At 39.0% G+C, this 11,501-nt stretch overlaps 1 long non-coding RNA gene across 1 annotated transcript; it reads left to right on the plus strand.

Annotated features, from left to right (window-relative positions):
- The first annotated feature begins 7,866 nt into the window (after positions 1-7,866).
- Positions 7,867-11,274, plus strand: LOC148671498 (uncharacterized). The gene is made up of 6 exons (XR_015936656.1): positions 7,867-7,911; positions 8,033-8,159; positions 8,254-8,374; positions 8,907-8,965; positions 9,073-9,187; positions 9,753-11,274. It is a non-coding gene; the product is annotated as an uncharacterized LOC148671498 (long non-coding RNA).
- The last annotated feature ends 227 nt before the right edge of the window (positions 11,275-11,501 follow it).

Genomic DNA, 11,501 nt, shown 5'->3' on the forward strand with positions numbered 1-11,501 from the left:
TGGCTGCAGCTATGAATCAGAATTTTAATCTATTGGTTTTGTAGTTGGTTGGAACTTGGAACTAGTTAGACAAGGGGTGTGAAGATTCGTTACAGATGTATTTTGCTGTACGCAGAACAAGTGAACAATAGACGGACATAATTTCACAAGACAACCCAGTTGGTTCTTGAAATTTCCAAACCACACATCAGAGTGAAAATTAAAACAAATTGAGGAAGGACCGATAGGAGAAGATCAACAATGAATCATTAACATTACAATGCTTAAGTTGCCTTTATAATAAAGACAATTTTGTCCTTTTGTGAGGATCATGTCCACATTGGACCTGTTTTTTTAAGTTGTTTTGAAATTTCACTTAGGGTTCAGAACATTTCACAACTACTAATTTTTTTTCCTACCACCTCAGCTAATTCTCTCCCCCTTTAGGTTTGGGTGGGGGTATGGGTTTTTTCCAGAAACCTGTTATCATTTCTTTGATGTTGGACACATTTGTCTTCAGGAAGTTTTCTTCACACCTCCTATCATACTCATCTGACATGTCCATAGCTACACTCATTTACTTGCAGCAGACAAACAATGACAGAGTCGTCTGCAAATTTTATTAAGTGTCTGGAGTGGTGAGAGCTCTTGAGGGTGTTTGCTTACAGGACAAAGAGTAACGGAGACAATATGCATCCTTGGGGGAACCAGTAAAACAATACCTGTTGTTGGATAATACATTGTTGACTTTCACACTCTAAGTCTGTTCAGAAATCAGTAACCCCTCTGATGATGTTAAGATCAAAACCAAAGTTTGATAATAGCTTTGCTGCCTGTACTTGAGGTCAAATGCAATTGCATACAGAGGAGGAAGTATAGCACAACAAAAATAACACACTTCTAAATCTACCACAGCACAGAAAAAAACTAGAAAAATCACTTATAAAACCACAGGAGTACACAAACATAACACAAACTAGAATGCCACATAGACAATAATCTGTAGCAGAATATCTGCTTATGTTGTATTTTCTTTGTGGATGTTTTTGGATGTTGTATTGGCCTTGGCAACTCTGTGATTTAACAGTCATGATAATAAAGCATTTTTGAATCTCTATGTGAGTGGAACCTGTTGAATATTAGTTCAGATGGCTAGCTGTGTCAGCAGGTGTAGGCTGCAAAGGATCAAGTAATAGTTTAATTCCATGCTGAAAAGAGAAGAAAGAAAACACAACATTTTGGCTGTGGAGCCTTCTTCAAGGGTTACAGTTGAAGAAGGCTCCATGGCCGAAACTTTGTTTTCTTTCTTCTCTTTTCAGCATGGAATTAAACTATTACTTGTTAAATATTAGTTACACTTGGGTTTCGCAATATAATATAACCAAGAGGTATTGTTATTTTTTTAATACTTTTACAGCAGTCAAACTGGCATACTCTGATATCTGAGAGAGAGTTTAATATAAAAATTTTCTCTTGAACTGCCATGAACCAGTTTAATTTGTTTTTACCTCTCTACAAATCAGCCTTCAAAAGCTTAACTCATGTAGCTGTAATGTACATGAACACCATTAAAAAGTTTTCCTTTCTCTATGTGGCACGTGGAGTGCTGAGAACGCATGCTCCAAGCTGCTTGCTCCTGTAAGGAATTAACAACTTAAAGATTAAGTTAAATTATAAATAGGCCTCACCCTGTACATAGGGAGTTATGGGACATGTTTAGTTTAGAAGGGATTTAAAAGTAAAAAGTAAAGCCTGAAATAAACAAACTGTGCCATGTAAGACCAAGGTAAGGAATGACGAAGAGAGTAAGAGTAAGACCAAGGTAAGGAATGTTTGTTACTATTTGTTTTGTCTGGTTATTTAAACCATTCCGTCTATTTCACACTTAACCAATTTTGAATTAGAAAGACTACAAACTGTGCAAACTTCCAAGTCTGTAAGGGTGTATGATGTAGATAATTCACAAGAGCACACGGCTGCTTGTTATAATTGTAAGAACTGTAGTTCACTACTGTTCTTTTGACTCTTGAGCTTGCATCATACAGCCGTTGGAGTGCATTTCAAACCTAAGAGATATCAAACTCATTTAACCTGTCAGACATATGTTAAATGGGTTGTGACTTTTGGCAAAGTTTTTTGCTACATAATTTGTTTCATGAATACCATTTATCTCTATAACAACTTTCCTGTCCCCAGAACATATGTTTTAAGCTGCTTGATCCCATTGGGTGCAACCTTTCCATTGTATTCATAATGTGTTGTTTGCATTAGGAGTGTGTTAAATAAGCAGAAAAGAGGCCTGTTTTTTCTGTTGCTTCTGATCTTATACAGTGGTCAGAATCTCTCATCCAAAAGCTTATGAGTGGAAAAAAATTAAGTACAGATGCACAATCCATTAAAAACCATTTAAAGAGCATAAGGGTTTTCATCACATGGACTTGTTCGACTGTTGAGGATTTCTGTTTTGGTTGAGGATCAATTAAAGGACAACAACCTGAAACACTATCTTCGATCTTTCCAGAGCTGTAAGTAGTCATTCCAAGTTTATTAACTTGTCTCTTTTTTTCTATGTACTTTTCAATAGCCACTGATGTTATTTACAACAGTTTTTTTTTTTCAAAATTGCATCTTTTTGGACAAATTTTAAAGAATTGGCACAATAGGCGGAGTGGTGGCTCTGTGGCTCAGGATCTGCACCGGTGGCTGGAAGGTTGCTGGTTCACATCCCATGGTTGACAGAGGAATCCTACTCTGTTGAGCCCCTGAGTAAGGCCTTTAATCCCAGCTGCTCCAGGGGTGCTGTACAATGGCAGACCCTGTGCTCTGACTCCCAGCTTTTCTCCCTGTCTGTGTGTCTCATGGAGAGCAAGCTGAGGTATGCAGAATATGAAGTCCTAATGCAAGAAAATGTATATGGTCAATACAGTAATCAGATTTATTCCATGCTGAAAAGAGAAGAAAGAAAACACAATGTTTTGACCATGGAGCCTTCTTCAGTTATGATTTGATTTTTTACAATCATACCCACAAAAACTTTGCAATTTTTAAAAATCTTGCAAACACAACCCAGATATGTTGACTTCTTTAAAAACATTTTTTTAAAAGAAACACATACTTCTTTTCTAGTTTTTTTTTATGTGGTGGCTGCCAGGAATCCTCAGTGAAAAGGTATGCAGATCCTGTGCAGACGCAGGAGCAAGTAGTTATTGAGACAAGAGAACAATCCGAAACGTCAGGCAAGATCATAGTCGATCGGCGAAAGGTAGATCAAAATCCAGGAAGTACAGAGAGAAGCAAACAATCCGAAACAGAAGGCAAGGCCCAAGGTCGAGAGGCAAAAGGGAGATCAGTAACCAGTAAGCGAGATTTAGAGTAAACGCGAGGTAGAGCTCTCAAAGAGAAGACTCAATACCGAGGGTTTGGATGGTTAAAATTGTGCTGCTTGCCGCACAGTAGAGTGTGTGCTGATGGATTAACACGTGCGGCGGTGCTTGTTATAATTAACCCGCTGCTGGTAGTGGTTAGTTCTTTTGTGAGTTATTCTCCGCTAGCTGGTGGTTGTGACAGTGACAGAATGCTGTTTTGTGATTGATGCTATATCAAAATATAGGGCCCGTAAAATTAAACACAGAACTAAAACCATTTAATGGACTTGTACATCTGTTGCGCTCCTACACTATTAACATCCATTGGGCATTGAATTTCAATTATGTTTCCAGTCCATTCAGATATGTTCTCTATTTTTCAGATTGCTGGCAATGTCACATGTTAAAGGAGGACAGAGGAGTAGAAGGCCAGACCTGTGGTCAAGGGCTGGTGGAGTAGGGAATGTGATCAACGAATTTCTGAAGTTTTCTAAACTCGAAAAAAAAATTAGGTGGAATGACAGTATGTGGTCAACACTGTCAAACAGACTCCTTGGAGAGGAATGCCCCAGCAACAAGAAATGGTTATCAGTGATTTGGCATGAAGATAGAAAACAACTAAGAACCAAAGTGCTTAGGGCGCAGAAAGAGGAGAGTATTGGTAGGGATTCCAAACCAGATGACAGTACACAATCTATAGTCAATATTTCAAGTCAAAGTGAGGGACATAGTTTGGAAGGCAACACAGAGCTCAGAAGTTCATCAGAAGATACAGAAGATGCATGGGCAGCACACGGCAGCACAGACAGTGGTGACATGTTAGAGGGAGAAAAAATCTGTGTAGAATCAGAAAAAAAGCCTGAAGAGCACAGTGAATATTCCCAGGGGGCAAGCTCATCTGGGACATCACCTCAGGATAAAAGGGGATTAAGAAAGATTATGTCTGTGCCTAAAACTTTCCAAGTATGTTTAAAGGCTGAACAATGGAGAAAAATAGCACCTCTAAAAGGTACATCTAAACTAAGACGACCATGGACCCAGATCTTATATAACGAGTTCAGGAAGATAAATCCTTGTTGCCCAATAGCCTTCAAATACCAATACATCAGGAAAGAGAACAGCAGAAAAAAAAAAAACTTTCTGATGATAAAAGCAGTCTGTACCTTCAGGTCCTGCAATGTAAAATACATTATGACAACAAGACACAAACCAATGGGCAATGATGACATCACAATTGATGTTGTACGAGCAGGGCAAATACAGCACAGTAAAAGGGAAACAAAATTTCGACAAGCACGTCAGCCTTATCGTCGAAAGATTGCCCGTGCCCTCACAAAAGGAATCAGCAATGTGTACTACAGGAACCTGAGCAGAACACCGCTTGCTGAAATTGCAGCAGGCAATTTATCTAAACCACTAACACAGAATGTCCTGAAAGTCATTTCATCAGAGTTCAGGAACAGTAAACGCATTCACTATGATCCAGTGTTTGAATTACATATGGCACAAAAATATATGAAAGCATGCGACTTCGACATTGTCCATTTCCCAGGATATATACAGATTTTGCAGTTAGACACATTTGCTGCCTATCTTTACACAGAACAGAGTATGCGAATTCTTATTGCCCATCTAAAGATGAAGGAGAAAGTCAGCCTTTACCTGGATGCAACAGGAGGGGTAGTCAGAAAAATTCCATCGGAGAACAAAAGAATTTTGTACTACAGTCTTACGTTACCTGGAGGTGGAAAAAGAAAGCCTCCATTACCAGTGTCTGAAATGTTGACAACTGACCACACCATTGTCAGTATAGAACGTTGGCTACGGAAATTCATGTTTGACATCTCAACATGTACTACCAAGAGAGTGCAGCATGTAGAAACTGACTACAGCTGGGCCCTGATTCACAGTGTTCTTTTTGCCTTCAATGGGGACACCATCCATGCATACTTAAATCGTGCAATGAAAGTCTGCCAAGGCAAACTTAAGTACACAGAACTTCAGATGTTCACTGTTCTGCACCTTTGCTCTGCCCATGTCATAAAGGCTGTCTCTCAAGCAATTAGTAAAAAAACAACAGACAAAGGACTGCGAGACTTTGCAACATTTTCCTTTGCCATCCTGCAAAACAGCACAACTTTGAGTGTCGCCAGAAATGTTTTCAAACACATGTGTATTGTACTCTCAAGCAGGAGGTTCACAAATGAAGTCCAATCTAGTGTCTGCCTCCTTAACGCTTACATTTCTCAAACAACCACACCAGACCAGATGGAAAAGGAAGCAGAAGTCAAAGACACAGATGAGGTACTGTACCCAAAAATGAGAGGCAGCCTGGGCCGCTCTCCTTTCGCTGTGGAGTTCAAAGGTATTTATGAAGACAGCATATCAGCTCAAGGACATGATGACTATGGGACACAACACAATGTGAACCCCTATTTCTGTGAAGACATAATAAGATTTCTGTTGCAAAGATACATGGCACTATTTCCACTGTGGAGTGGAATTTTGTTGGGTGACCTGGCAAGATATGCTTCAGACAGCAAAAAAGACATATCAATGTCAGAGGTAGCACAAACAAGAGCCACTAATTGTCATGTTGAGACCTGGTTTGGCATTGTCAAGCATTCAATACTTCAGCACAGGAGGAAACTGAGGCCAGCAGAGTTTATTACGATAATGAGACAATCCCTCCAAGGCCGGTACAGAGAACATATAATCCAAAATGCTCTCCCCAAAAAGGTTTTGACGGCTCCATTGATCACCACTAAGACACGTCATGAACATGCACAGGAACAATGGGCAAAGAGAGCACCAGGTGTAGGCAAAGAAACAAAAAATAAATTCTACAGCGCACCACAGAAAATTCCAATCCCCAAAAAAATGAGAACACAGGAAAAAAAAGTTAGCAATAGAAATATTGAAACAAATGAAAAATCGCCAGATGACAGCAACGGCCTGCAAGTACAGCAGGGGAAAGCAGGAACCACAGAATATAAAGAATGGCAGCACAAAGAAGAAAGGAAAGTGTCACCCAAGCAAGCTGCCGTGGGCATGGCTGAAGTGATCACACCACACTGTGATGCACGCCCCATCTCAAAACTTATAAGGGAGAAAACAGATTTCAGAAAGAAGGTAGGATTTGTATTTCAAATATTTCTCTGTGTGGACATTCACTTCTTTTTCAGAGCTTATGAATGTCATCTTCTACTACTGTAGGTGTTCTTTGTCGTTTCTCTCTAACTTGTTATACTTGTTGACATACTTGTGTTATACTTGTGGTGTGTAATCTCAATTTTCATTATGTTAGGTCCAGTGATCTCTTGTGTATGCTTTTGGCTTGGTAAATCTTTTTTAGGTACACGCCCTTTGGAACATCAATCCGAGTGAATTAGTGGTTGCAGTTTTGCCATCCATGCACAGTGCAGACACATATATTCTCAGACACTCGGAGTTTGTGTCTCTGAAACCAGATGAGTGGCTCATAGGCGAGGTAAGATGAAAGTGTTTGATTGCATGCATTTGTTAAGGTTTCTGAGCTTTTGTGTAATCAAATGTGTGTGAGTGCGTGAAATCACATCTTCTTCAATTGTGTTTGCTTTTTCCATAAGACCATTGAGTGTTACTTTCAAGTAGCGAAAGAATCCATGGACTTGGGGAAGAAGGTTTTCCTAATGAACCACTACACAACTGGTGTAATCATGAGTGGGAATAGAGAGCGCATGGCTAGACAACGTTTGTCCAAGGTAAGGACATCAAACACAAATGTTGATGGATTACATTAGTGAGGGGGCAAACATGGTTTTTCACTAACTGATGATTGTTTTATCAATAGAGAAACAAGGAGAGCTACAAGCAATCAAAACAGGTCACAACTGTGCCCATGGTGCTGCCTAAAGAAACTACCTTTATAGTCAGAAATGAAAATTCAAAGGTAGCACACCATCCCTGTGAGGCAGCCTGTTGTACTAATCTTGTCATTCTTTTCATTACAGGTCAACTTTGAAAACTCTGAAGCCATTATTAGCTTTTTTAACACTGGTGTCCACTGGAAATTGTTGGTAAGTGTGGTGCAGGTAATCCAAAACAGCGTAGGTTTATAATTACACCTGGAACCATTACAGTTCAAGTGATTATCCTTGTTGCATCTAAAAAAATTACAAAGTCACAATGTATGTGTTCCTCTCCTGTTAAAAAAGGTGGACATTGATAGTGAGTGTCCAAGGCAATGGTGACAGTGCACTTTTCCTAAATTATTATTGTGAATACTGCTGTGTAATGAACAGACAACCAAACAAGTCAAAGTGTCATGTAGGAAAAAAAGTACTGTTAGGTCATTTCCTGACTGTCTTTGCCGAGGTTTGCAAAATATTAAATGTTAAATAATATATAAATATAAATATTATATATATAAAATATTCAAATATTAAAAACCTTTGTTTAAACAACATAAAACTCCTGAAACTGCCTGTGTGTCTGGCCCCACATTAAATGCAACTTCATGTCTGATGATGGGCCCTTTGTTGAGTGATGAGATGGGAGACTCCACTGCAGCGGCAAAAAGGTTCAGGTAAGAAATCAAGCATTAGTTTCGTGGTGAAATTCTGCAGGGGCACACATACATTTCAGGTTCAAGTTCAGCATGACAAATATTTCCTCATTTATCAATAACCTATTGTTTTGATTCACAGGGACTTTTTTAAGATGCGAAGGAATGTCCTAGGAAAAGAAGACTGGTTGAATATCAACTGGCACCCAAGCGTGATTGGTCACACCAGGCAAGCAGATGCCTCAAGCTGTGGGGTCTTTGTGATGCAGGTCAGCATAACCTTTCCACGCCGAAATTTTGGACTTAAAACTATTGTATGAGAGATTTTTAGGGAAATAATTGAAACAAACTTTTGTCTGTTAGATGGGCGCAGACATCATTAACAATTTCCCGGATATTCCAACATATATCGAAATAAACAGCAGTGCCAAAGAAATGAGAAAGTTGCGGGAAGACCTGTCAATCAGAATTCTTGAGGCTTCAGGTTTTGTACCATTTGATCCTCATTGCCTACGTTTCTTGGTGTATATTATTTTCCTGAAGCATGTTCTCTCTCTGTAACAAGTCTGGATGAAAAAGATTCTCAATTTATTTATATGCAGAACTCATTTGGGTATTCTTTTTGTACTATATAACACAGTGATGAAAAGTTAATTAAATCACATTTCACACAGTTAAAATTCAATGACACTTTGGCCTTCGTCGTGGTTGACACAACCATTGTCTGGGAAAAGTGTGGGTCTAAATTGCCCATAGTGAAGCAAAGCAAACTGAAACATGATAGCTGTGTTATCATGTGCCCCCTTAAAATCATAGCAACACACGCTGACGCAAAAAAGGGTAACAGGTGTTGACAGGAGTATTCTGAGACATGACAATGTGCGGTTTAAGAAGCAGTAGAACACCTAATCAGGAAAGTGCATATGAAAAGGTCTCTATCAAACTGTCTTCAATTATGCAACAATGATCTGTAGATAACATTGGAAAAATCAGTCTATTTGGCATGTTTATTATAGCTCCTCTCCAGGACATGTGCCTGATGTGTGGAGAAACACCAGTGCGGCAGACAAACTGGGTAAGTGAACATCATCTCTATCTGTATGTGTAATGTAAGCACATAATAACAAAACATGCCAGTGAAAGGTGATAGCTGAACTGATATAAGGTTTACTGTCCGTGTAGATTCAGTGTGACAGTTGTGAAAACTGGTTCCATGAATTGTGCATCTCAAAAGAAGAGTATGAAAGCGCAAAGAATGAAGTAACATGGATATGTACATTTTGCCAACCCCAGTTTGGTGAGTATGCTCTGCATGCAAACTATCACTATGAAAGGGTTTTTTAAGCAGGACATGTAGTTTTAGATTCAGCAGAAACATACAGTAGGATGACATATTTCAGTGGACGTTATAATTGTTTGTTATTGTTAAGAAGTTTGGATTGCAGGCTTGTCTTCTGGCATTAATGGTTCTATAAATTAGAGATAACTTTTCAAAAAACACACCAAAGAAGGCACACATAAAAGATTACTGATAATCTGTGCAATTTATTACATGACACAGGCATCTCAAAGATAGAATTACTGTGTCAGATTAATGATTAGACATGGATGCATCAAATCACTTACTAGGTTTCTTTCCAATAGTATAGAAACAAAGACACAACCATGAACACCTAAAAGAGCTTGCCATTTAGCACAGAAACAATATAACGTCTTGCTGTAAAAACACAAAGTAAGAAAAAAGGAGTTTGATTAAGAGAGATCTGGCAAATTGTGCAAATACCTAGATCTTGATTTGTGACCCATTTATACTCCTTGGATCCTTTGCAGTTCGTAACCCTTCTTACGGTTTTATATTTCAGGCACTGTTGATGAGTGAGCATCCACCCCCTACTCCCGAGCATTACATAAAAGACATGCTGGAAACTCAAGAAGACTGTCAACGTGTTCTCAGCAGAATTCACCTCCAAAAGACACGTAAGTACAAGTTTCAATATCCCCCCAAAAATTTTATCTTGGGTAAGAGTAAACTTTCGTACACTTTGCCAAACAATAATGAAAAACACTAGAACACAAAATCACTAGAAACCATTTGTTATCTATTGCCAGAAACCAAACAAAGTCTGTATGAAAACAGTAAAAAAGTTAATCATGACACAACACAGTCCCTTTTAAATATGATCACTACACACTGTTAACATCACTGTAGTAGTGCAAAGAAATGTAAAACGACAGTATGTCACCATGACATGATTTATGTGAAAGATTTCCAGATAAAATTGTATCCATCCTAGTAAGATAGATTAATCAAGAAATTCCACTCCGTTGTGAGAAAGATCAAAGAAAAATGGCTTCTATCAAATAGAAGTGTATCTAGGGTGATTCCTTTTTATTAGGTTTCCAAAACAGTACTCTATCTACCTTCAGACAGGGCACAGTGCTAAAAGGATTCTAACCGGAACAATAAAACACAATTGCATCATCGAAGTCCGAACCCCACTGGCTTTCAATATCGTACCATGTACATCTCCAGGAGTGGAGACTCATGAAAAAGAACAGCCTAGACACCAAAGTGATACTTTTCTTACAGTAAGGTTAAGGTAGTTGTAGGATGCTGTCTAGATCAATGAACAGATTATGTTAACAATAGCAAGCACGTAGCAGAGCATTTAGGCACACAGCCCCTAAATTGTGGAAATATATGTCAGACCTTTTTAAGGATGCCCCATACCTACAAGCATATTTAACAATGCTGTAGTCTTCTACATCGTCTCTGTAGTCTTCTTTATCCCAAGTGATCTAATTCTTTAGGAGGTGCAGAAACATAGATATCAAGTGGGTAAGTAGACAACCACGTTGCAATTGTTTTTTCTGTGTCTAACCCTTTTTTTTTCTCCACACCATGCCTGCCACTGTTCTCTCTTCGGTGCCTTTGGTTGATATTGAGCTCCGTCCCCCATGACAAGGGATCCTCCTGGATTTCTGAAGCAAGGAACCCAGCCTACAAAACTCAAGATCCTGTACTGCTCAACCCAGTGGATGGGACACACTCAACATTAACATCTAGTCTCACATAATATATGAAATAGAATTCACCGTGTCAATCTGCATGGTTGTGCATGTGAACTGTTTCTAGTAACTATTTGTCATACACAACCAGGACCTGGAGGGGAGGTCAACCATCAGGCCTTGGACCCCCAGAGATTTTTTTTCTCCTTTGGGGTTTTTTGTTTTTCTCTCCTTCGTGCCTGATGGTTACACAGTCACATCATCAAGACTGCATACCACACCTTCATTGTGATTACAGATATAGCTTATTTAAAATGTGAAATTAGGAAAAAACTAAACGAAACATGGGAAATAAAAAGAATGTAAAATCTAAAATTTTCAGATGTTGTGATGAAGCTTTTGACTCATGAATAGCACCCCCCTATCCCAGTGTATTACCTGTAGTGTTATCTTCAGAAACTCATTACAAAATAAAGACAGGGGCCACAGCCACAGTAAGGTTGTATGAGGTTCGGGGGCCTGTCTGGTGTGTAAAACACTTGGTTTCAGCAGAGTGGGTGCTGTATTTGAAATGCTATTGAGCCATGAAGACGACCCACCCG

This window comes from Lepisosteus platostomus, chromosome 5, assembly GCF_059453375.1.
Source record: "Lepisosteus platostomus isolate fLepPlt1 chromosome 5, fLepPlt1.hap1, whole genome shotgun sequence".
Lineage (NCBI taxonomy): Eukaryota > Metazoa > Chordata > Actinopteri > Semionotiformes > Lepisosteidae > Lepisosteus > Lepisosteus platostomus.